Here is a 23,710-nt window from a genome sequence, read left to right as displayed (position 1 = left end):
TGGTGGTGATAAGGATACTGTTTATGTCAAGTAAGTTTTGTGATAATAAAACCACATTTATTCTGAGATGGTGATGCATATGTAATTATTTTTACATACATCTCCACCTGATGCCTTCGGTGTTTCATGAATGTGTAAAAAGATTAGAAGCCTTTTTACCTTACATTTTTGTTTGTTTGTTTAATAATCACTCCTTGACCTCTACAAACTCTCTGTTCATGTTTGATCCATTTAGTCCTTTTGCTAACAAGCTCAGTAGAGAAGACTTTAAGGCTAAAGGAGCCCCACGTATAAAGGACTGAGATCTAAGAACTCAGATCAATTTCACATGACTTTCTGGGCTCTAAATAGGAAAAAGTATTCTGTGTTTTATTTGACATTTTTTAGTGATAACCTGCAGGAAACCCTGTATTTGTTTTTCAGTGAGTTAAGTCTCTAATGACCATGTTGAAAGTCTTTAAATCAGTATTGGCTTGAGCCTCGCTGTTTTGTTTCTAATTCAGACTTTTGCTGGTGCCTTGTGATGAAAACACAAGATGACCTAAGTCCTTTGCCAATACTGTGAGACCCAGCTGGAGTTGATGGCTTTACCCTGACTCAGACCCAGCTTGAGTGCCACTTGAAGAGTAAAGCAACAGGTGGAAATAGTTCTTTCTATTCTCTCTCTCTTTGCTTCCCCAAACCTTCATGATTGCTTTGCCTTTAAAATAAGTAAGTCATCCTTTCAAGCATCATGCACACTTGACATGGTGCATAGGAGGAAACTAAGGGTCGGAGTTTGCAGATGGATTGTAGGACCCACAATGCCTGGACATAAGGGAGCTAGCCTTGAATATATTCTCATATTCCCAAGTCTTTTCTCATGCTTATTTTTATCTTGGCTACATAGCACAGTGCAACAGCTCTGAGGAAAACATCTTGCGTACAGTGAGATGAAAAAAATTAATAGAAAATTCAACAACAGGACCATCAAATGAGGTAGGCAAGCAGCTTCTCACTCATTCCTGTCGATGGGGTGGGTAGTACTGCTTCCCCCAACACTCAGATTCTATTCCTAAGGAAACTAAGCTAAAAAGTCAGTATTCAAGGTTACTTATACTTAGATAAGCATTCTAAGCAGATAAACTCTCTCAACAAAATTAAATTATAGACAATGATTGATAACTGTGACTGCCTTGCTAATTAATGAATTAGTGAATGATCGCAATGCATCATCAACTGGAGTTGAAATGACTGTTAATACAGAAACACTTCAAAGGTTTCATAAGTAACTCTCCGTTCAGTAACACTTGACTAGGTGTCAACATTTTCTATCAACATTGGAAGAGTAGAGGAAAAGTATACAAATGAGAGGCCACAACACCATTTCTGTCACTGAGCAGTTTATTAGGGTAAAAAAAGGGATTAATCTACTCATGTTGTACATTAAGTATCTCCTTCACTTTTTTTAAAAAAATTAAATAACAGCAGCTATCAACCTTCTCACACAGCACATGAATGAAGCAATGAACTAAACTGTAGTCATCTGGGCAGTAAACCACGCGGTGGAAAATCTCAGTCTCCTTTCTAACTTCATCTTCCAAATATATATATATATATATTTCTTTAAGACACTATTATGGTTATGGAGAATTGATCCATTAGGAAAATGAAAATAACAAAATAAAATCTAATACCAATATAAAACTTATTACGTTCCCACTGTATCACCTATCCCTTTTATGAGTAAACATTTTCCTACAAAAATTCATCACTTTGAAAAACAGTCTTCGCTCGCGTATTATTAATCCCTTTGCATGTATCCGAAAGATAACTGCAAGAAGTCATATCCCATAATCTTCCAGGGCAAATGATGCAGAATGAAGTGATGGAATTGTGTGGATTCAAATGTGTTCTTTTCAACAAAGATAGAAACCCTTTCTTACCTCAGGATGCTTAGTGATGGGGAAATATAAAGAAGCCAGGTGGAGAAGACACAATAAATGGGGAAATGGCCCAACTTTGAAGATGCATCCATCTCAAAAAAAAGTGAACCCCTCTCTAATCCTGAAAATCAGATGGATGTCAATGGCTTGTTATCTGCAGGCAGTTTGCTTGACAATCCCTGTCCTGGACCATGAGATCAGAGCATAGGTGAGCATTCCCTTCTTCAAGATCCCAGCCTGGGTTGGGACATGCTGGCTCCCTACAGGGAACCACTCCACCCATGTTCCTGACTGCAGGGACTTCTCTTCACGTCTCACAAGCATTCAGGTCCGGAGACAACTACCCATTAAGCCGCATAGCTTCTCCTGGCCTGCCTCTCTTGAAGATTTGCAACATGCATGGACCAAAGAGAGCTCTGCGCCAGCATTTTCTAAACTTATGTCGCATATACCCAGCAATGATCTATGTTATTTGTTAAGTTAATCAACCAATCAAAAATCCAATTCACCTCAAGTGATTCAGAAAATGAGTAAGTCACCAAATTTGAAAGTGTTTGAAAGCAAGAAATAATAACAGAGCAACTCCAAGTAAGCAATGCGTGGAGTTGGGACGTTTTAAGAATAATGAATGGGGGCTTTATCAGTTATAGTAATGAGAGTGCAGACACGCTACCGTGCATCTTGCTCTCTGTTCAACAAAAGGGAAATTGTGTCTACTTCCCGCATTGCTTGAATAAATGTTAATATGCATAGAAACTGCTTTCAAAAGCTCCCGACAACTGATAATTTTTCAACAAATTCTGATTACCACTCAGCATTTAAGAATGTACAATTACAGATAAAATATTTGTAATTTCAAACAAGCTGTTTGTTCATGATTGGATTCTGGTTACTACATACGTGGAGATGAAGCCACGCAGAACACTGTGGATTTTTTCAGCTCCATCTAGAACAATTCCAAAGATTATGTGACAGTAGATGCTGTTCTGCTTCTCTGTCCACAATCATCTGCATTTTGCGTATTTTTTCTCATTTCTTTTTAGTACACTATATTTGTGAAACACTTTGTGCTAATGAACGTAACTTGAGCTACGATGCAAATTACCTTGACAGCCTATTCCCAATATTGGAAATGCTATTTTTATGTAGCTGTTAACAGCTGGACTCAGCAATATTATTCATGCAACACTTAAATATCAAAGAAGCTAAGTGGCAAAGGAGAGTAATAATTGAACTTTAATTGATAGGTAAATTATTGAGCAGCATTTGTTGCCACCCTGTAACACTTCCTTCCCTAACTCACTGCATCTCACTGGAACAACTCGTTATGTTCGCAGGGAGACCCTTATTTTTCCTGACTGAATCCATGTTCCATTTGACACTGTCTTCTATGTTGTAACACGTAGGTTAGCTAAAAAAAAGTGCAAATAAATGTGGCAGAATATTATCTGTAATTTTGCACAAAGAGATGTTACTGTAGAATATATTATTCTGCAGATTTAGCCCATTAAAAATGAATACTTTATAGTAGCTTGGCTTTATTACTGAATCTTTCAATGTTTTAATGTTTTGATTTATTTGAATGGTAGACAGGTAGACAAGTAGTCAGAGACCCCCATATCCCTAGTGGCTGGGAGGTGCTCAGCTACATCACCAATCACCTGCTCTCTCCCATCTCATACTGTCATCAGAAGCTGGAACCATGAGCCAGAACTGTCAATGAGCAAAAGTATTTCAGGATGAGATGTAGGTGTGGAACTGTTAAGGAAAAATCCACTCTTCATTCTTTCCATATTTTTAGTTTATTTATTTTGTTAACTGTGTTTTCTCAATTGCTACATCAAAGGCCTACACCTTCCTGATATTTTTTGAAAGAATAATATTTCCTCTAATCAGGATGCTCAAAGGTTTCTAAACTTCTGGCCCTGAAAGTGATTCTGGTTACAAACAAAGTACTACCTAAATCTTAATCTGCATATCATTACTATTTTTGGAGGTACAAATATTTATGTGCAAGTCTTTCTATACAAGTATGTAGAAATTCAAATATTTTCTTAGCCAAACTAAAGGATGACCTTTTGGGAACTCCCAACCATCTCAATTCATACTGATTCTCTCAAAAACATTTAGAATTTTGACTATGCAAGACATCAAGACTACAGACTCTTTTGCAGTTATTCATGCTTTTAAAAGCTTTAATGGAGCTGGTGCTATAGAGACATGAGTAAGCTTGTCCCTGCCATGCCTTTCCCATCTGAGAGTCCTGGATCCCTCACTTCTCAGGTTCTTACCTAGCTCCCTCTTAATGTACCAGTAAAAGCAGTTGAAGATGCATCCAACAAAATGTCTCAGTGGCTCAATCCCTACCTTGCATGAACAGGCATCAAATATAGGCATGGGTTCGTGTCCCCAGGCTCCACTTGGCATCTAGCTTCCTGCTTGTAGCCTGGGAAATCATTAAGCAATGGTTCAAGGCCTTGGGAACTTACACCTGTGTGGAAGTGGTGGAAGAAGCTCCTGGTTTTGGATTGAATCAGCTCCAGCCATCGCGGCCACTTGGGGAGTGAACCAACAGAAGAAATGTCTTTCTCTGTCTCTCCTTCTTGCTGTAAATCTGCTTTTCCAAGAAAAAACAAATAAACATTTTAAAAGAAAGGCAGCTGACAGTAGTTCAACCAACACCTAGATGGTTTCCTGTGCTCCTGAATTTATTCTAGACTAGCCTAGGTCATTGTGGTCACTTGGGAATCAAACCAGAGGATGAAAATTTATTCTCTCTCTATCACTCTCTTCCTCTATTTTTGCGTGTGTGTGTGAAGTTCAAATGTATGAATTAGTTAAAGAAGTAATACATTTAAAATTAGATGAATAATTAATTTTATGTATTTAAAGGACAGAGAGAGGAAATGGGGCAGACACAAGGATACATCCATCTTCTGGTTTCTCTTCGGAATTCCTACAGTTGCCAGACATGGGTCAGGCTGAAATGATGAACCTGGTACCCAACTTAAGTCTCCTACCTGAGTGTTAAGGATAATTACTTGAGCCTTTCGCCTTAAATCTCTTGCTTTCTACTGGCTCTCCATTTTCATGGGCAAACACATGCCTCTAACACTTTTCATGGTACATAGAACAGTAAGAAATGGAAAGTGTGGGAGTCCCAGAATTATTGAATAATTAACTAATTCATTAAAACTCAATTTCTTAGTTTGATAGCATGGAATTGAGATGAGGAAGTGAAAAATGTTGGTGCTTTTTACAGTAAATGTTTTGAGTTGGCACAGACATACACCAAGAAAATTCTGCTGTCCCAGTTGTTGAAAATGTAGGCATGAAAGAGCTTCTGTTCCACCAAGGTTGACCCAGCAGCAGAGGGCACACTTAAAAAAACAAAACAAAACAAAACAAAAAAACAAAACAAAAAAAAACTTCCACTCCAAATCAACCTGTCTTCCATGATTAATTGCCAAGCCATGAAAGCCGATGTAGTACAGCATGAATGGTCTCCATTTGTATCAAAACTCCCAGTGGAGTTGGCAAAGGTGAGTCTGAGTTACATCACCATGATTCCTCAAAATCCTGGTCTTGAGGTGTCTTCCACACAGAAGCAACGATGTTAATTTTAAAAAATGGTTATGGAGTTAAAAGAAGGAGTGATGGGAGTGAAATGTGCAGTTGCAGAGAGAGAGAGACAAAGACGCTATATTTTTTGGCTCAGTATCCAAATGGCCACAACAGCTAAGTTAGATCTAAACCAAGCAGTAGCTAGTAGCCAGGAACTGTGTCTGGGTCTCTTTCACACAGATAATATTGGTTCACATGCTTGATCCACAACTATTGTTATCCCAAATGAATTAGCAGCAAGATGGATTGAGATTGTATCAAGACACAAACAAGGGCCCAGCAGCGTGCCCCAGCAGCTAAAGTCCTCGCCTTGAACGCACTGGGATCCCATATGGGCGCCAGTTCTAATCCCAGCAGCTCCACTTCCCATCCAGCTCCCTGCTTGTGGCCAGGGAAAGTAGTCAAGGTCAGCCCAAAGCCTTGGGACCCTGCACCCGCGTGGGAGACCTGGAGGAAGTTCCTGGCTCCTGCCTTCGGATTGGCATAGCACTGGCCATTGCGGTCACTTGGGGAGTGAATCATCAGATGGAAGATCTTCCTGTCTCTCCTCCTCCCTGTATATCTAACTTTCCAATAAAAATAAATAAATCTCAAAAAAGTGACACAAACAAGAATTTTGTTGTGAGAGTTTCACAGATCTGCTCCTCTAGGCTCTAGTTCTAAGTCCTTTGTGTGTAATGTCTCAGATTTCTCACTTAAAACATCTGTGCGTAGGTTATTTATCCAAGATCAAGATCTACAAATCAATTATTTCTAAGACTCTTTTTGATTTAATTTCCTATAACTTTGTTACTATATCTTGCAAGATATAATGAGAAATCTGTTCCATGTTTTAGCCACCACTTGGCAGAGTGAAATAAAAGTTTGTCAGTTTTTTTTAAAGATTTATTTTTTAAATTTTATTGTAAAGGCAGATATGCAGAGAGGGGAGACAGAGAGGAAGATCCTCCGTCTGATGATTCATTCCCCAAGTGAGCACAATGGCCGATGCTATGCCAATCCAAAGCCAGGAGCCTCCTCCGGGTCTCCCACACGGGTGCAGGGTCCCAAAGCCTTGGGCCGTCCTCAACTGTGTTCCCAGGCCACAATCAGAAGGCTGGATGGGAAGCGGGGCCACCCGGATTAGAACCGGCGCCCATATGGGATCCCGGGTGTGCAAGGAGAGGACCCCAACCATTGCACCATCGCGCCAGGCCCAAAAGATTGTCATTTTAAAAATAAAAATAAGGGAAGAAAGAGAGGAGCAGGGTGATGGAGGTCATGCGTTGGGAGAAGCGGTAACATGAAAAGTTTGACTATGCACTTAAATTTCCATTGTGAAATATATAAAATTTCTTCACTTCCTATTAAAAGAGGTTTTTTTTTTTTTTTTCCTTTCTGGAACATTGAGGTACACAATCAATGCTATTGGATGTATCCGTGGTGTTGAGCATGACCATCTGATAAGTGTACACGGATACACTGGGGTGTGACTTCAAAAATCAGGTTGCTTAGAACAACCAACATCTCACATAGTTGTATCGCCTTGATGTTTTTCAATTTGATTTGAAAGCCAAAGAACCATTAGATGGAGACACCTTTTATTGCCTGGTTAATTACATTAAAGATCTGAATCTCTGAGGGACCAAGCCAAAACTAGGAGATGGGAGCTCTATTTGAAATTCCCATACAGGTGGCAGGGACCTGAGTGCTTGAGCCATCACCTATTGCCTGTCAGGTGCTACATCAGCAAAAATCTAGGTCACAAAAGGAGAGGTTGGGACTGGCAATAGTAACGCCAGACAGGAAGCTAGAATCCCAGCTAGCAACCTAACAGCTGCGCCAGATCTCTGCCCTTTTCATTGCTTTTTGATTAAAATGTTTAGTAGCTACTTGCTACCTTGTCCTTTTATTTAATTTTTATTTTTAAAATGATATACTTTAATTTCACTATGCATTTACAGGATTAACACTCAATTCCATAAGGTTTTGACACATAGAAACAGCTAGTTTTAGTTTTTAAAGTGATTTTTTTTAAGATTTATTTATTTTTATTGGAAAAGCAGACTTACAGAGAGGAAGATCTTCTGTCTGATGGTTTACTCCCCAAGCAGCCACAACGGCCGGAGCTGAGCTAATCTGAAGATAGGAGCCAGGAGCTTCTTCTAGGTCTCCTACACGGAGGCAAGGTCTCCAAGCTTTGGACTATCCCCGACTGCTTTCCCATGATATAACATTAAAAATGAGTGTAGCGTATAAAAGGAAAAAGATTTTAAAAAGACATTGAAGTCCACTAACATTCAGAGGATTGTAACTCAACTGCCACAGGTTGTCCAGATGACAGTTTCATAGCAGGCACACACATGGTGAGTGGGACCAACAGGCAGGTGACAATGCAAGAACATTGGTATTCCATGACCAAGTAGGAGGTAGATGCTCTGAACCTGAGCTCCTGTCTCAGCCCCCACTCTTGCTTCACTCACACAACCCCATGTGGCTGTCCTGGTGACAGAGAGATTCTGATTGGCTGCTGTGTCTCTTTGACATCACAAGGCTGAGTGGCCTTTCAGCAGCTGCATGATCATAATCATAATATGCCAGAATCTGGCAGCCTCTGCATTCTAGAAGAAGCCATGGTTACAGACACACTCCTTTGGTGGAGAAAGGTGGTGAGTGACTCAAGCTCTGTTTCCTGTGGTATTTCTTTTTCTCCTCACAGGTCCTGGCATGGAGGATGGTCAGACTCCATGGAAGCCAGGAGATCATGAGTTTATAGGAATGGGTGTATAGCAGGTCAGAATCTGCTGAAATATAGTAAAACTAGAGATTTTCGAACACTACCATTACTAAGAATATTTAAAATTTTCACTGGTTAAAATGCTTGTGTATCTGAAATGAGCCAAATAGAATAGAATTCTCCATTAGAGATGGTGCTTGGAAATATATAGAAAATATTCAAGTCAATCTAATTTCCATACATATCCCATCACGTACATTTAATGTCCACACAATGAGATTACCATAGTATAATACAATGTCATGGAGTAGATTTATCATATTGTGAAAGAGGTCACCTTCATTGATTCTGCTTTTGTAAATGAAGGCGATTTTACTCTGAAATGCATGGCTTCAAAATATCGATTCGAGATTTTAGTATATACTGAAACGCTAGAAAACTAAAGAGACAGTTGATCCAGAAAGTCATCACCCAGATTTGCCTAAATTAAGCAGAAGCTTCTGGAGACACAAACTAGTAGAGGTATTTAAATGGTAATCTTAACAAATTACTTTAGTGCACAGAAACAAAAAGTGCTGATTTTGTCTACACATGCAATATGTGAGATATTGAATGTGTAGCGTTCCCATCAGATTAAGCAATTACCCAGGTCTCCAGGTTCCATCTAAGCATTCCACAAGTAAACTCAATTATGACACTGGTTACCTGGAGCTAGCGTAGACCACAAGGGTTAATGGCTCATTCCCTGAAGACTTAGAAGCCAGGAAAAAGTCCCAGGTGAGGGCCTATACATCTGATCAACTCATCACAAATCAGGGATTTCCACAACCCATTCCTGTTTCAATAATTGGCTGAAGGAGCTCACAGAACTCAAGATCATTTCACTTGTCATCACCGCTTTGTAATAGACTTTGCAGCTCAGGAAGAGAATGCAGAAATGACACATAGATCAAGGTGTGCTGTGCTGGGTATGAAAGTGCAATGGTTTCCCTAGGCAGTGTTAATTATCTACATCTTGGCAGGGAGGCGGGGGTTATATTTCTCAGTCCAGAAGCCCTCATAACTTCAATGTTTGTAGTTTTTGGAGATTCTAATGTGTAATCATATTCAGTTAAACCATGAAACATCGGTAATTGAATTCAAAGTCCTCCCTCCTTTTGAATTTTTGGATAGGGCTTAAAGGGTGAATACTTCAATCTTCAGTTGGTTCCTCCTCTCTTAATGCCCCAACCACTCTGTGCTGAGGAGGATGGTTTCACTGGGGGACTTTCTTCACAGGAATAATTATCAGAACAGTAAAAATCTGCCAAGAGCCAACTGCCAGACAGCTGAAGCACTGGGCATCACCTCCCTCTCCACAAATTCATGCATCAGCAGGAACTCAGAATTATGCCAGAAACTTCCAAATTAAAAACCATAAGACACAAAGTCTCTGGATGTTAGCACTTAGAGAAGCCCACAGCCAATGGAGCAGGAAAATGGTTCCCTGAAGAAATCTTGGCCTCTAGCATCCATAGCTATCACAAACATGAAACATGGCACAGCTCTTGGCCTGATCAAAGTCAGTCTTTTCATTAAAGGCTTCTTTCCCAAATTTCTGCTGTATGATAAAATAGACCTAGCCTTCAGCAACATTTAAAACATTAAAAGAGATGGCAAGATATATGAACAAGAAAACTGTCTGTTGAAACATTGTAATAAGCATCAAAGCCACAACAAATGAAGTCAATACATTAATGGCTGCAATGAAAAAACAAAGAGAGAGAGAGAGAGAGAAAGGAGCACCACTCTCAAGCAGTTGGCAAATGTAAGCGAAAGGATGGCCATTTTATTGAAGAATCAGAAGATGCTAGAAATGAAAATCGGCATGAAAGAGAGTAAGCATTGAGCCGAGAGGTTAAAATTAAAATGCCTTGTTCTGCCTCAGGGTTCCGAGATTCAGATTTTGGCCCTGGCTCCAGCTCTGATTCCAGCTCCCTGCTACTCCAGACCCTAATAGGCAGTTATGATGATGGAAGTGGTTGGTCTCTCCTCAACCACAGGGAAGGCCCAGCATGAGTTCTCACATGCCAGCTATCTTTTTGGCAAAGGCCCAGACCTGGCTGTTCTAATCATTTACAAACTTAGCAGAATATGGGACTACTTTCTCTGCTTACTTCTCTGCCTCTCAAATCAATGAATTCATTTTCTATGGGTTTACGGTTATACCAGATACAGCCAAGGAAAAGCAAAAATTCAGGAAGCTTGAGGACGGTGAGCTATAAACCTTTCTAAATGAATTGTAAAAAAATGCAAATATTGAAATCGAATTTGAATTTAAAAACATCCAAAAACTGAACACAAGCAGGTGTTTAGAATCTCAAGATATTTCTGTGGGTGTGTCAGTTCCTTAGCAAGGCGTTGCAGTAGATTCAAGGCAAGCATGTCTGGGCCCAAAAGTTTCTAGTAAATTCTGCTTCCTATTAGATGACTGGCTAATCTTTCTTTAGCTTCCTTAACACACCTTTTATGATTTTAAGGTGGTTTTCACAACAGCTACCCTTTAAGAGTTTTTGCAAAGATGGCATGTGGTGGTTGTAACATGAAGCAGAACTTAGGTCAACTCTTAACTGCTATATGGATTATAATTAATCAGTACTTTTACTGTAGTACTTATTACATTATTAGATTTCATAATTGTATGGCTCATGCATTGTTCACTTTAGTTTGTTATCTCCTATGGACTTAAGGAAACATTTTTTATGGGGAAAAAAACCACAGGAATTCTAAATTGCCATTTTACATCAGCTTCATTTTATTTATATTAACGATTTCCCAGTTGACTCAGTCCCTCCCCCCTTGCTCGCTCCCTCTCTTTATCTGTGCAGATTATCTCTATCTCCATCCCTGTATCTGTCTTCATTTCTTTTTGATGGTGAGCCAATAGGGAGCAAGTCAGAGGAATCAGGACATCTAAGAAAAGAAGTCAAGATTTGACTCAGAAAACACCAAACCTACAGAGCTATTTTCTGCTGAAAACAAAACAAAGCAAAGCAAAAAGACTTAAAATGTCTAGAAAAATCAATGGCTCATTTTCATTTAATTTCTCTTCTGCTCCGTAATGACTTTGCATGCTATCCTCTTGGCCTCCTCTACTTTTTATCCCAGAAAAAAATCTCACAGAAATACATTATGCAATGCTATATAAACGTGCTTGGCTGCATTTGCACTCAGTCACTGGACCAACAGCTGCTCCCTCCCCTGGTGAAGTGGGAGATAACAGTGCTGTGAGTGAGGCATGTTCCCCTGCTCAGCAATCATTACAGTGTGCTCTGGCTCCAAACCACATGGCAAGCAGGCAGCCTCACAGCTGGTAGGGTTTGGAGTTAGGATCAGGTAGCATCCCAGGAGGCTTAAATTGATATCTGGAGTCCATAGATCACTAATATTAGCTGCAGATATCAGCCAATATCCAAATAATTTTCTCAATTATAGTATTTCTGTTGCAACCTCAGTAAATACCAGTCATTTATGTGATTTAAGCATGTTTCATTATGGGAGGGGGTCCCCATTTAGAGTAAACCTTTTATCCCGATGCACCAGCACCTTAGATACTGCCTTCACTGAGTCCTTCTCTTCACTCTCGTACATAACCACACATTTCTATTTCATTTTTTTCATTTTATTTATTTATTAGAAAGATCACACACACACACACACACACACACACACACACACACACACACACACACACACACAGGCTCTCTATTTTCTGGCTCACCTTCCAAATGCCTTACAAGAACCAGGGCTGGGCCAGGCTGAACCCAGAAGGCTAAAACTTCATTTAACTTTTTCAGATAGGTGGCAGAAACTCAAGCACCTGGGAGATCTGCTATCTTCCCAGGCACATTAGCAGAGAAGCCAAGCAGCCAGGACATGAAGCAGTGGTCTGATAACCCGTTCTACTACCATACTGGTGCCTAATTTTGTGATATTTGAAAAATAAATGTATGCATGGAGAATATATGGTTTCCTAGTTGAGGTTTTAAAGGTTTAGAAGTGTACCCAATGCTACTTGCATTTTGTGACTTTATGCTTTTAGTTGAAATATTTTTAATTCATCATAGCTAAGCCAATGAATGTTGTTCTCTGGTGTTCACTTTTCTGCATTTCAATAAACCACAGTTCATGCATGTTTTGCTGTTGTCATGCATAGATGGCGCTTACAATTTGAACAGAAATTTAAACCTGTTCTTCATACCTCTTGCCCCAGGCATGCCACTATGTGAATGAAGGCGCTGAGGAGAGGACTTCCGGCATGTTGAGACATGTTAGGATTCAATAACTGACACCGAGCTGATTTATGTCCATTCACATCTTATGAGCAAAAGGAAAAATTTCATTGCTCCCAGGTACCTAAAACCTTTAGCAACTGATGATTTAAGAACACTGATAAATTTGGCAAATGTGAAATCATGTCTCATTCTAGTTACAGCTGATTCAACTGAAATTTTCTGAAAACCAGGATAGTCATCTTTTTTATTCATTAAGCCCCTTCCTATTTAACCTGGGTAATATTTCCTTATCTGTCTCAATTCACCCATTTTCTATCAGGTTGTTTTTGTTCAGAAAATTTCAGATATACTTTGGTTATTAATCATGCCTCAGTTTTATATATGTACATATAAAAGCAATATAGTTTTTTTATATTACAAATATTTTCCTAGCTTGTGGTTTCTCTTGATATTTTTCAAGATGTATGTAATGCACAAAAACCTTTTTAAAAATGATTTATTTATTTTCATTGGAAAGGCAGATTTATAGAGAGAAGGAAGGATAGAGAAATATCTTCCATCTGCCAGTGGCCTCAGGGTCAGGAGATGAGCCATTCTAAAGCCAGGAGCCAGGAGCCTCCTCCAGGTTTGCCATGTGGGTACAGCGTCCCAAGGTTTTGGCACATCCTCTACTACTTTTCTTGGCCACAACCAGGGAGCTGTACCGGTGCCCATACAGGATCTTGAAATGTGAAAGATGAGGATTTAGCCACTGATCCATCATGCAGACCGCAAAAAGCAATTTTTAAAGTACTAAATTATATAAACTTAAAAGTCTCATCTTAATCACTTGTTAGAGTACAGTTGACAAATATTGGGAATATTTATAAGGACCAGTATTGTGGCACAGTGGGTTAAGCCGTTGCCTATATTTCTTACCATCTCATATAAGCACTGGCTGAAGTTCTGATAGTTGCATGTCTAATCCAGTTTTATGCCAATTTACCTGGGACAGCAGTGGAAGAAGGCCAAAGTGCTTAGGCCCCTGATATCCATGTGGGAGATCAGCACAGTAGTGTAGTATTTAAAGTCCTCGCCTTGCATGCGCTGGGATCCCACATGGCCACCAGTTCTAATCCAGGCGGCACTACCTCCCATCCAGCTCCCTGCTTGTGGCCTGGGAAAGCAGTCGAGGACGGCCCAAAATTTTGGGACTCTGCATGCATGTCAGAGACCCAGAAGAGGTTCCTGGTTCCTGGCTTCAAATTGGCTCAGCTCCAGCCATTGCAACCACTTGGGGAGTGAGCCATCAGATGGAAGATCTTCCTCTCTGTCTCTCCTCCTCTCTGTAAATCTGCCTTTCCAATAAAAATAAATAAAATTTAAAAAAAAGATATTCTCACTCTCTGTCTTGTTCTCTCTCTGGCTCTCTTGTTCTTTGTCTATTTTTGCCATCGCACCTATCAAATAAGTAAATAAATAATTTTCTTTTTTAAACAAGTACACACATAATTGTGCTGCAGGTCTATAATTATTTCATTTTGGAACATCGGATCACAATACCCATATTCCACCTCCTGTTGCCAACAATCCTTGACAGCCACCTCTGCATTTCCTGTCTCAATGATTGTTGATGTATTTCATATGCATGGAATTATACAGTATTTGTATTTACAATGTTACTGGCTTACTTGAAATAGCATAATGCCCTTTAAGTCCATCCATATTGTACTCTGTCAGAGCATTTCATTTCTTAAGGTCACAAGTAGCCCCTTTTTATTTTCCTTATGCATTCATCTGTTTAATGAACATTTAGACTGCCTCCATATTTTTGATGTTGTGCAATCAGCACAGGCATGCAAAAGATTCTGCTCTGAATATGTTTAAGAACTTTATTTGAAACTTAGAGAGAAAGTGCGAGAGAGATCTATCTACTGATTCTCTCCCACAAAGGGCCACAAAGGCCAGGGTCAGGATCTTCATCAAGATTCTTTACCCTGAGAAAGCAGAGTTTCCGGCACTGAGTCACCCTCCTCTGCTTTTCCAGGGACATTGGCAGGCATCCACATTGAAAAGAGGGCAGCCCAGATATGAGCTAGTACCCATGTGGGATATCATTGACGCAGACAGAGGCTCATATGAAACACCACCACACTGGCCCCTTGAATTCCTTTGAATACACATTCAGAAGTGGGATTGATTGATCATGAATGCTTCTTTTTAAATTTTGGAGAGTTACTACTGATTCCTGTAATGGTACACCACTGTATAACTCCATCAATTAAGTTTAAGAGTTGCAACTTTCCCTGTTGTTAGCAGCATTTCTTCATTTTAGTCCCGCTGTAGCAGCCATCCTGAAGTGTGACGTGATATTTCAGTCATTATTTTTGGATTTCCTTAATGGTTATTGATGTGGGCACACTTTTTCTTTCCCTATTGGTAATTTCTATATCCTACTTGGAGAAATGCCAATCTGAAGTCTTTTGCTCATTTTTAACCATTCTGCTTTTGTGTTTCTCATTGCTGAGTTGTAGAAATGTCTGTAATATTCTGTGTATCAACTCTTGATGAGAATCAGATAATGACGTAGCATTATTTTCCTCACTCTATAAAATGTCTTTCACTTTTTAAATTGTTTCCTCAAGTGTGCTGAAGATCACAAGCTTGGTGTAGTTTCCTTGATGTATGTTTGAACATGGTACCTGATGTAGTGCCATCCCTAGACGAATATTACCAAATCCAGGTCCTTTTTTTTTTCTTTTTACAGTAGAGTATAATTGATTTAAGTCTTACAGAGATATCTTCATTTCTTTTAGGTTTAATTTTAATCTAGGATAAAATAAGTACCAAATTTCCTTATTGTCCATGTGAATATCTAATTCTTGCGATATAATTTATCAAGTGAAAGTGATTTCCCTATGACGTAGGTGCTCTTACTGTAAAACATTTCCCCATATTCAAGACTTATTTTCTGGGCTCCATTATGTTCAGATTGTCTATAAATCTCTTTGTGCTGCTATAAATCTATCTTAATTGTAGCTCTCTTATAGTGTATCGTCAAAGCAGGACACTGTGAGGATGTGTGTGGGGACATATGATCCTTTTTAAATTTATTTTGATGATTCAGGGTTATTATTATTCCATATAAATTTTAGACTTTTCTAATAACTGTATCCCATAAAATGCTTTTTGAATTTTGACAGATTACATTGAATGTAATGTATAGACATCATTTTGGGTAGTAAAAATTTTGAAAATATCGTTTTATGAATCTAAGAAATACATATACATTTATTTCAGTCTTCTTTGATTTCATCTTGTGGTGTTTTGTGGCTTTCAAGGCCCAATGCTTTCTCTTCCTTGGTTGATTTTATTTCTACCTATTCTCTTTTTAAGCCTACAGTCAACAGGATTGCTTTCTTGATTTGTTTTGCAGATTGCAGTTTTTCAGATTGGGTCATTCTCCTCTGCTTTTCCAGGTCACTAGCAGGTAACTGGATTGGATGGAGGGCAGCCCAGTAACATAGAAATGCAATTGGTTTGAACAACTGATTCTAAAAATCAAACAAACAACAACAATAAAAACCCTGCAGGATTCTACACAAATATTCACATAACCAGAAAACATTGGAGGATACTTCTTTTCTCATCTCAGCGCCTTATCTTTATTGTTCCCTCAAGTTTATTCTGGCTAAAATTTCTGATGCTGCATTGACATTTAACAGTATTGCATTCTTTTTGATCTTACAAGAAAATCTTTTAATCCCTTCTGGCTGTATGTATGTATGTACGTATGTAAGTATGTAGTTAAATGCTTTTCAGAAATAGCTTTAATTGTGCTCAGATATTTCCCTTCAGTTCCTAGATTCTTAAGTGTGTGTGTGTGTGCATGTGGGGTGTGTGTGTGTGCATGTGGGGTGTGTGTGTGTGCGTGTGGTGTGGGGTGTGTGTGTGTGTGTTTGTGTTGTGTGTGTGCGTTGTGTATGTTGTGTGTGGTGTGTTTATGAATCATCAAATTGTGTTGAATCTTCTCTGGCACCTTCTATGGTTTGATTTAGATGACATTGTGATATCGTGACCTTACTATTCACTTTATTAATTTAGAGTATAGCAAAGATTTTTACTTTCGGTGTTGAGCTATGCTTGCACTGCAGAGATAAATTTCAATAGATCACAGCATGCAATTACTTAAATGTGCTATTAAATCCTAATGCTAATACTTTATATGGGATTTTTATTTGACAGAAATTTTCATCAGAGATATGCCCTGTAGCTATTTTTTTCTTGCTATGTCTTTTTATAGTTTTGTAATTTGAAAGGATTCTCTCATCTTCAAATTCCTGAAGCAGTTGGAGGAGAATTCGTGCTGATTCCTTAATCATATGCAAAGTTTTACAGTTATGTTACTTGATCTTAAAAAACATTTATATATTGAGAGGATTTTTTGAAGATATTTCTGTGAAATCACTTGTGTTGTTTTCATTCATTTACAATCTTATTAACTTGAGTCCTCACTTTAGTTAAGTTTCAGATTGTCAGGTTTTTAATCTCATAAAATCAGCTTTTTTTAAAAGATTTATTTATATTATTTTTTTATTGGAAAGGCAGATATACAGAGAGGAGAGACAGAGAGGAAGATCTTCCGTCCGATGATTCACTCTCCAAGTGAGTGCAACGGCCAATGCTATGCCGATCCGAAGCCAGGAGCCTCTTCTGGGTCTCCCACGCGAGTGCAGGGTCCCAAAGCTTTGGGCCGTCCTCGACTGCCTTCCCGGGCCACAGGCAGGGAGCTGGAAGGGAAGCGGGGCTGCCGGGCTAGAACCGGCGCCCATATGGGATCCCGGGCATGCAAGTCAAGGACCTTAACCACTTGTGCCACCACGCTGGGCCCAAAATCAGCTTTTAATGTTGATAATTATAATTTGCTTTTCTGTTCTCTTCTAGTCATCACTGCTTTAATGCATATCAGGTATTTCTTTTTGATTACTGTAATTTATTTTATTTTTCTTTCTCCAAATTTCTTAAAATATATGGCTTTGCAGTTGACTTATTTATTTTTCTTTCCAAGAATTGTTTATTTCAAAGGCTGTGTGTGTGTGTGCATGTGAAAAGAGGGAAAGAAAAAGAAAAAGGAAAAGTGAGAAAAACGGAGAGAAGAGAAAACAGAAAATATCAGTCCACTGGTTCACTTCCCAAATGTCCACAACAACCAAAGCTAGGTCATGTCAAAGTCAAAACTCAGAAACTCCATCTAGCTTTCCCATTTGGGTATCAGGAACACAGAACATGGAGCCATTGCCTTCTTGCTTCTACATTCTCCTTGGCAAGAGACTATCTAAAGTGCAGATGGGAATTAAATCCAGCTACTGCAGTCTGGGACGTCGTGCCCCAACAGTGACATAATGGCTGGGGGCCATCTATGCCCCCACCTATTTTTAAACAAAACCAGTTTCCTTAAATAAGGTTTAGGATGAATATGACACACATTTCCAGGATTGTGTGAGAATTCACAAATAGATGACCAAGGTGTTAAAAACAGCAGCAAGTACCATCTCCTGACTTTGACATCTAACTTTCAGCTGTCTTTAACATTTGGTCAATGAATCAGTGGATGGGAACTCCTTTTCTGTCCCTCTCCATATGTATATAGATAGATAGATAGATAGATAGATAGATAGATAGATAGATACATATGTGCATTTATGTATTTAAATATAATTATATATATTTTATTTGCTTTCTTACACATTTATATGAATGAATTTACTTATTATTTATCATTTTACTTATATGTTTATTTATATATTAAAGTCTGTTACCATTTTATATACAGCATTATATGCTCTAACACAAAATAACATTTTAAAAATTGTATTTTCCACTTCCAGCCTGCTAGGTCTCATGTTAGTCACAATTTGGAATAAGCAACCACACCTGCCCTCCTCCATATTTCCATGTATACCTTTTTAAAAGCTATGCTCTTCATGTGCTTCAGATAACTATTCATAACTTCAATGATGAACAAGAAATCCGAAAAATAACAGGCATATACGAAACTGTATCATTCACATCCTAGGCACTAACTAACAATTGGCAGCCTATGTCATTAACAGCTATGCAATTCCTAACAGGGTTTTATTCCAAAGCCTTAATCATTGAAGCAGCCAATATGCCAGATGTCAGCTCCTGGGCCCTATTAATTACTCTCATCACCGCATCCCTTACAGCCATAAATAGCACTCTTAATTCTTTTCTCTTCTCAACCAACCTCGATTCCCACCCATTATTATGATGGATGAGAATATCAGATCCTCAGTTAATTCAATTAAATGCCTTGATTTTGAAAGCATCTTTGCAGGCTTATTAATTTCAAATACTATCCAACCTCAACTATCCCTCAGAAAATAATGCCTATTTCCCTAAAAACAACAGCACTAGTTGTCACCTTGATGGGATTCCTCCTAGCCATAGAAATCAACTGATCTAAAATTAAACCCCTATTCCAGAGCTTTTGACTTCTCTAACCTCTGGGGGTTCTTTCCTACAACCACACACACGACCTAATGCAATACACTAGCCTTCTGCTCATTTTCAGCATTGCAACCATGATGCCCGACATAACAGGAATGGGAAAAGCAGCCTCCAACACCACTGCCAATAACCAAATACACTTACAAACCCTGGTATCCATGCAAAAGGAGTTAATTAAACTTTATATGCAGTAGCATCCTTAATTTCAATTATAATTGAATTTTTTGTTATAATTTAGTCCCCAGGAGTAACCTCAATAATGATAGACAACTAACAAATAACATTCAGCCAGCCAACACCATTAATCACCTCCAATATGTTAAAAAGCAGCAAGCACTATGAAGTCTTCAGAAAGATAATAAACCTCTTCATCGCCAAACAAACCTAAGCTCCCCAAACCCTTAAACCCAAGTTCACCAACAATGTTATCGTTACTCAATAGAACAGTGTTAGAGCAAACTCCATTAATAACCCCACAGCCAAGGCCTCCCAGACAACAACGTTTGAGCCCCATGACTTAGGCTATTCTTCCATGTCCATGGCTGTAGTACAACCAAACACCACCAGTATCCCTCCCTTAGTGCACTAGAAACATTATTAACCCTTGAGAAGATTCCCCATCACCTCAAATAATACCACAAGCCAATGCCCCCATTTACACTGAGCCCTACAGTGAAGACGACTTATAAGAAAACTCCACATACCATCAACAAACACTTAATAATAACACATAAAATGTCATAAGTTTTGCATGGGCTCTACCCATGACTGGTGACATGAAAACCACCCTTGCAGATTCAACAACAGACACCTCATGACCAAGGTTCAAACAACTCACCCCTTAATAAAATTATTTTGTAACCTCTCCATCATTGTTTTAACAGCCCCGTCAAATATTTCTGATCCCTACGCTAGGCTTATCCCTAGCTATCCAAATTGTTACTGACCAACTCAAGCCATACTCTACACATCTGATACCCTAATAGCCATACCTGTAAGCCATATCTGTCAAGCTGTAAACTGTGGTTGAATTGTCCACTATTTACATGCCAATGGAGCATCTATGTTTCTTGTCTGCTTGTTCTTTCACTTTGGCCGTGGGATTTACTATGCCTTCTGTACTTATTCAGAAACCTGAAACATTGGCATCCTGTTGCTGCTCACAGTGATAGCCATAACTTTCATGGGGACAGATATTCTGAGGTACAACTGTAATTACAAATCTGTCAGCAATCCCCTACATCAACACACACCAGGCCCAATGATTTTGGGTGGTTTCTCAGCAGGCAAAGCAACCCTTACCTGATTCTTCACCTCTCACTTTATTCTACCTTTTATTATTGCTGCGCTAGAAATAGTTCACTTCCTCTTTCTACACTAAACAGAATCAAATAATCCCTCAGGAACCGATTCTGACTCCAACAACATCCCTTTCTATCCATACGCTACTAAGGACTCCTTAGCATTTTTTACTTTTAATTTCATTCTTCCGCACCCTAGTACTATTCTGCGCAGATCTCCTTGGAGACCCTGACAATTACACACCTGTCAACACCCCTAACACACCACCCCACGCTAAGCCATAGTGATATTTCTTATTTGCTTATGCCATTTTACAATCAACCCTTGACAAACTAGGAGGGGTACTAGCCCTTGTCCTTTCAATCGACATCTTAGCTGTAATATTCTGACTTATCTATCAAACACTGTTCTGAATTCTCACGACCGACACTTGCATGAATTGATGGTCAACCAGTCGAACGTCAATCCTTGACTTCCTGTTAATCCTCATGCTGATGCCATTTTGGAGCCTAATTGAGAACAAACTCCTCAAATGAAGGCTCTCAAAGTATAGTCAGTTACCCTGGTCCTGTAAACCAGCCAGAGAGCACGTCTTCCTAGTGCATCCGAGAAGAGACCCTAGGTCCCACCATCAGCACCCAAAGGTGAAATTCTGATTAAACTATTTCTGTCAAAAACAAGTCACACAAGTTTATTCTTGGGCATGAGGCCACTTCGTGCTTTACTGCATGTGCGCATCAGTAATTATATAGTACACATATCCGTAATAGTGCATAGGCCATATATGTTTAATTACATTTATTACATGCCTCATGCATAGAAGTCAGTAGATATAACTCTAAACAATACATAAGACATGTATACAGTAATTAACTGTCATATTATTCTAGAATATGAATATCCACCAGTATAATATATTATTAATCATACATTGTACATGAATTCCAAGATGATACACAGACCATTGCAATTCATCCTATCCCTCTATCTTCATCAACATGACTATTTCACTCCACCAGGGGTCCTTAGTCTACCTTCCTCTGGGAAACCAGCAACTCTGTCCCACAAATATCCCTCTGTTTGCTCTGTGCCCATGATGCTTTTGAGTTGCTAGACTGAAGCTACAACTGACATCTGATTCTTACTCCAGGGCCATAAAAGACTAAGATCTCCCACACGTTTCCCTTAAATAGACATCTCAGTGGACTAATGACAAATTAGCCTGTGCTCACAGGTAACTGTGCTGTCAAGCATTTGGTATTTTATTTTGATAGGGTATGCTTGGACTCGCCATGGCCACAGTGCGACAGAAATCACAGCTAAAATCTTAGAGAAGCACCTCAATGTACTTCCTCCACCCTTGGAATTATGAGCCAGGACATTTGAATTCATATATTCATGGGCATACACAGCTGCTTGACTTCACTTCATGTTCTCTCCAGCACAAGAGATTCAGTATATATGCATTTTATGCTCATAAGACATAATTACTTCGGGGCCCGGCGCAGTGGCGCAGAGGTTAAAGGTCCTCGCCTTGCACGCCCAGGGTTCCCATATGAGTGCTGGTTCTATCCCAGCAGCCCTGCTTCCCTTCCAGCTCCCTGCCTGTGGCCCGGGAAAGCAGTCGAGGACGGACCAAGGCTTTGGGGACCCTGCACCCCCGTGGGAGACCCGGAAGAGGCTCCTGGCTTCGGATCGGCATAGCATCGGCCATTGCGCTCACTTGGGGAGTGAATCATCAGATGGAAGCTCTTTCTCTCTGTCTCTCCTCTCTGTATTTCTGCCTTTCCAATAAAAAAAAATAATAAAAATAAATCTTTAAAAAAACATAATTACTTCATTACACCCACACGCATAGCATATATATACAAATATATTTGCTTTTTATAGAGAAATATTTATATCTGTTTCTCAATACAGATTTATATGCATAGAGGATCATCCTATCCTCTTTTCCTCCTCTATTCTTACATTTATTTATTTATCATGATTTTTATTATTTATCCACAACTTGTTATAATGGCATAGTCAATCATTCTATGATTATAGCTTAATTTTCTGGTAAAAAATATGTCATGATGTGACACATATAAGACAAGGAAGTGAATTAATGGAATGCAAAACATAATTAAAGAATGGGAACCTCATTAACATTCCAGAGTAAAGAAGCAGGCAGTATATGTCTGTTATTTCCCATTATGCCAATCTCCGTGGTAGAGATTACACTTTGCGTGTCCTGTGCTTTAGTTGTAGCTTATCAGAGAGAAAATAATGATACTTGTCTTTCGGAGACTGGAGACTGGATTATTTCACTAAGCATAATAGCTTCCAGAAAGGACATTTTATTGAAACGGGGAGATGTCATTCTTTCTATGGCTGAGTAGTACTCCAGGGAGCAGCATATCACATTTTCTTTCTCCATTCATATGTTGATGGACATCTAGGTTGTTCCCATTCCTTGTTCAGTTGTGAATTGTGCTGCTATAAGCTTGGGGTTGCTGGTGCCTCTCTCATAATCAGATTTCATTTTGTTTGGATGTATTCCCAGGAGTGGGATGGCTGTATCCTACAGTACATCTATTTGCCATTGCTAATGGACTCTTCATACTGACCTTTATGCTCCCACAAAACCAAAAGGAACCCTGGCTGCTGAACCTTAGGGCTTTCCAAAACACCTGCATCCCAGCCTGAAGCCTAAATTAGGAACAGTTTGATATCTGTTGCAAAGGGCTCTTTCCGAAGTCCCTTAGGGAAACCATTATAAGCAGCTGGCAGGTGGCATACACTACCATTTTACACTAGGCCCCCATGCACAAAAAGAAGCTGGTAGGCCTAATTAGCTGAAGATGAACTCTTCTGTGGTGGAGAGGAAGAGACAGGGTGGTAGGGAGAGATTCCTTTCACTGAGTTTGGCCCCAGATGACTTCAGTAGCAGCTCGGGTCAGGCCAGCCTAATGCTGTGAACCATCCATGAATGCCATCTAGGTCTTTCATGAAGGTTGCAGCTTCACACTACTTACATCATCATCCACTGCCTTCGCAAGCTCATTAGCATGGAGCTGACTAAGAAGAGAGCAGCCAGACTCTCATCAGTACTGACATGGCATATGGGTTTCTCAGAGAGTGGCTTGACACACTGAGCCACAACGCCAGTCCCTGCGCATGCGACTGTGCAGCCTGCGTTGTGGAAAGTGCACTGCTGACTGATGGGGTAACTAGGGTGCTCAACACAAGAGGCTTGGGAGAAGAGAACAAGCTCATGTTTCATTTTGCTTTGTCTTTGACCAATAAGGATCCTCAGACTTCAAGGAACACACAGTTCTTTCAGCATGATTACAGATAATAGCCAATTTCTGATA

At 39.4% G+C, this 23,710-nt stretch overlaps 1 pseudogene; it reads right to left on the bottom strand.

Moving 5' to 3' along the window:
• Positions 1-23,079: 23,079 nt before the first annotated feature.
• Positions 23,080-23,197, bottom strand: LOC121150362 (annotated as a pseudogene).
• Positions 23,198-23,710: the final 513 nt, after the last annotated feature.

The sequence above is a fragment of the Ochotona curzoniae genome, unplaced genomic scaffold (genome assembly GCF_017591425.1).
Source record: "Ochotona curzoniae isolate NIBS_2020 unplaced genomic scaffold, NIBS_Ocur_1.0 scaffold_4953, whole genome shotgun sequence".
NCBI lineage: Eukaryota > Metazoa > Chordata > Mammalia > Lagomorpha > Ochotonidae > Ochotona > Ochotona curzoniae.
The sequence above is the reverse complement of the archived record's forward strand: the minus strand, read 5'-3'. Positions and strand labels throughout refer to the sequence as shown.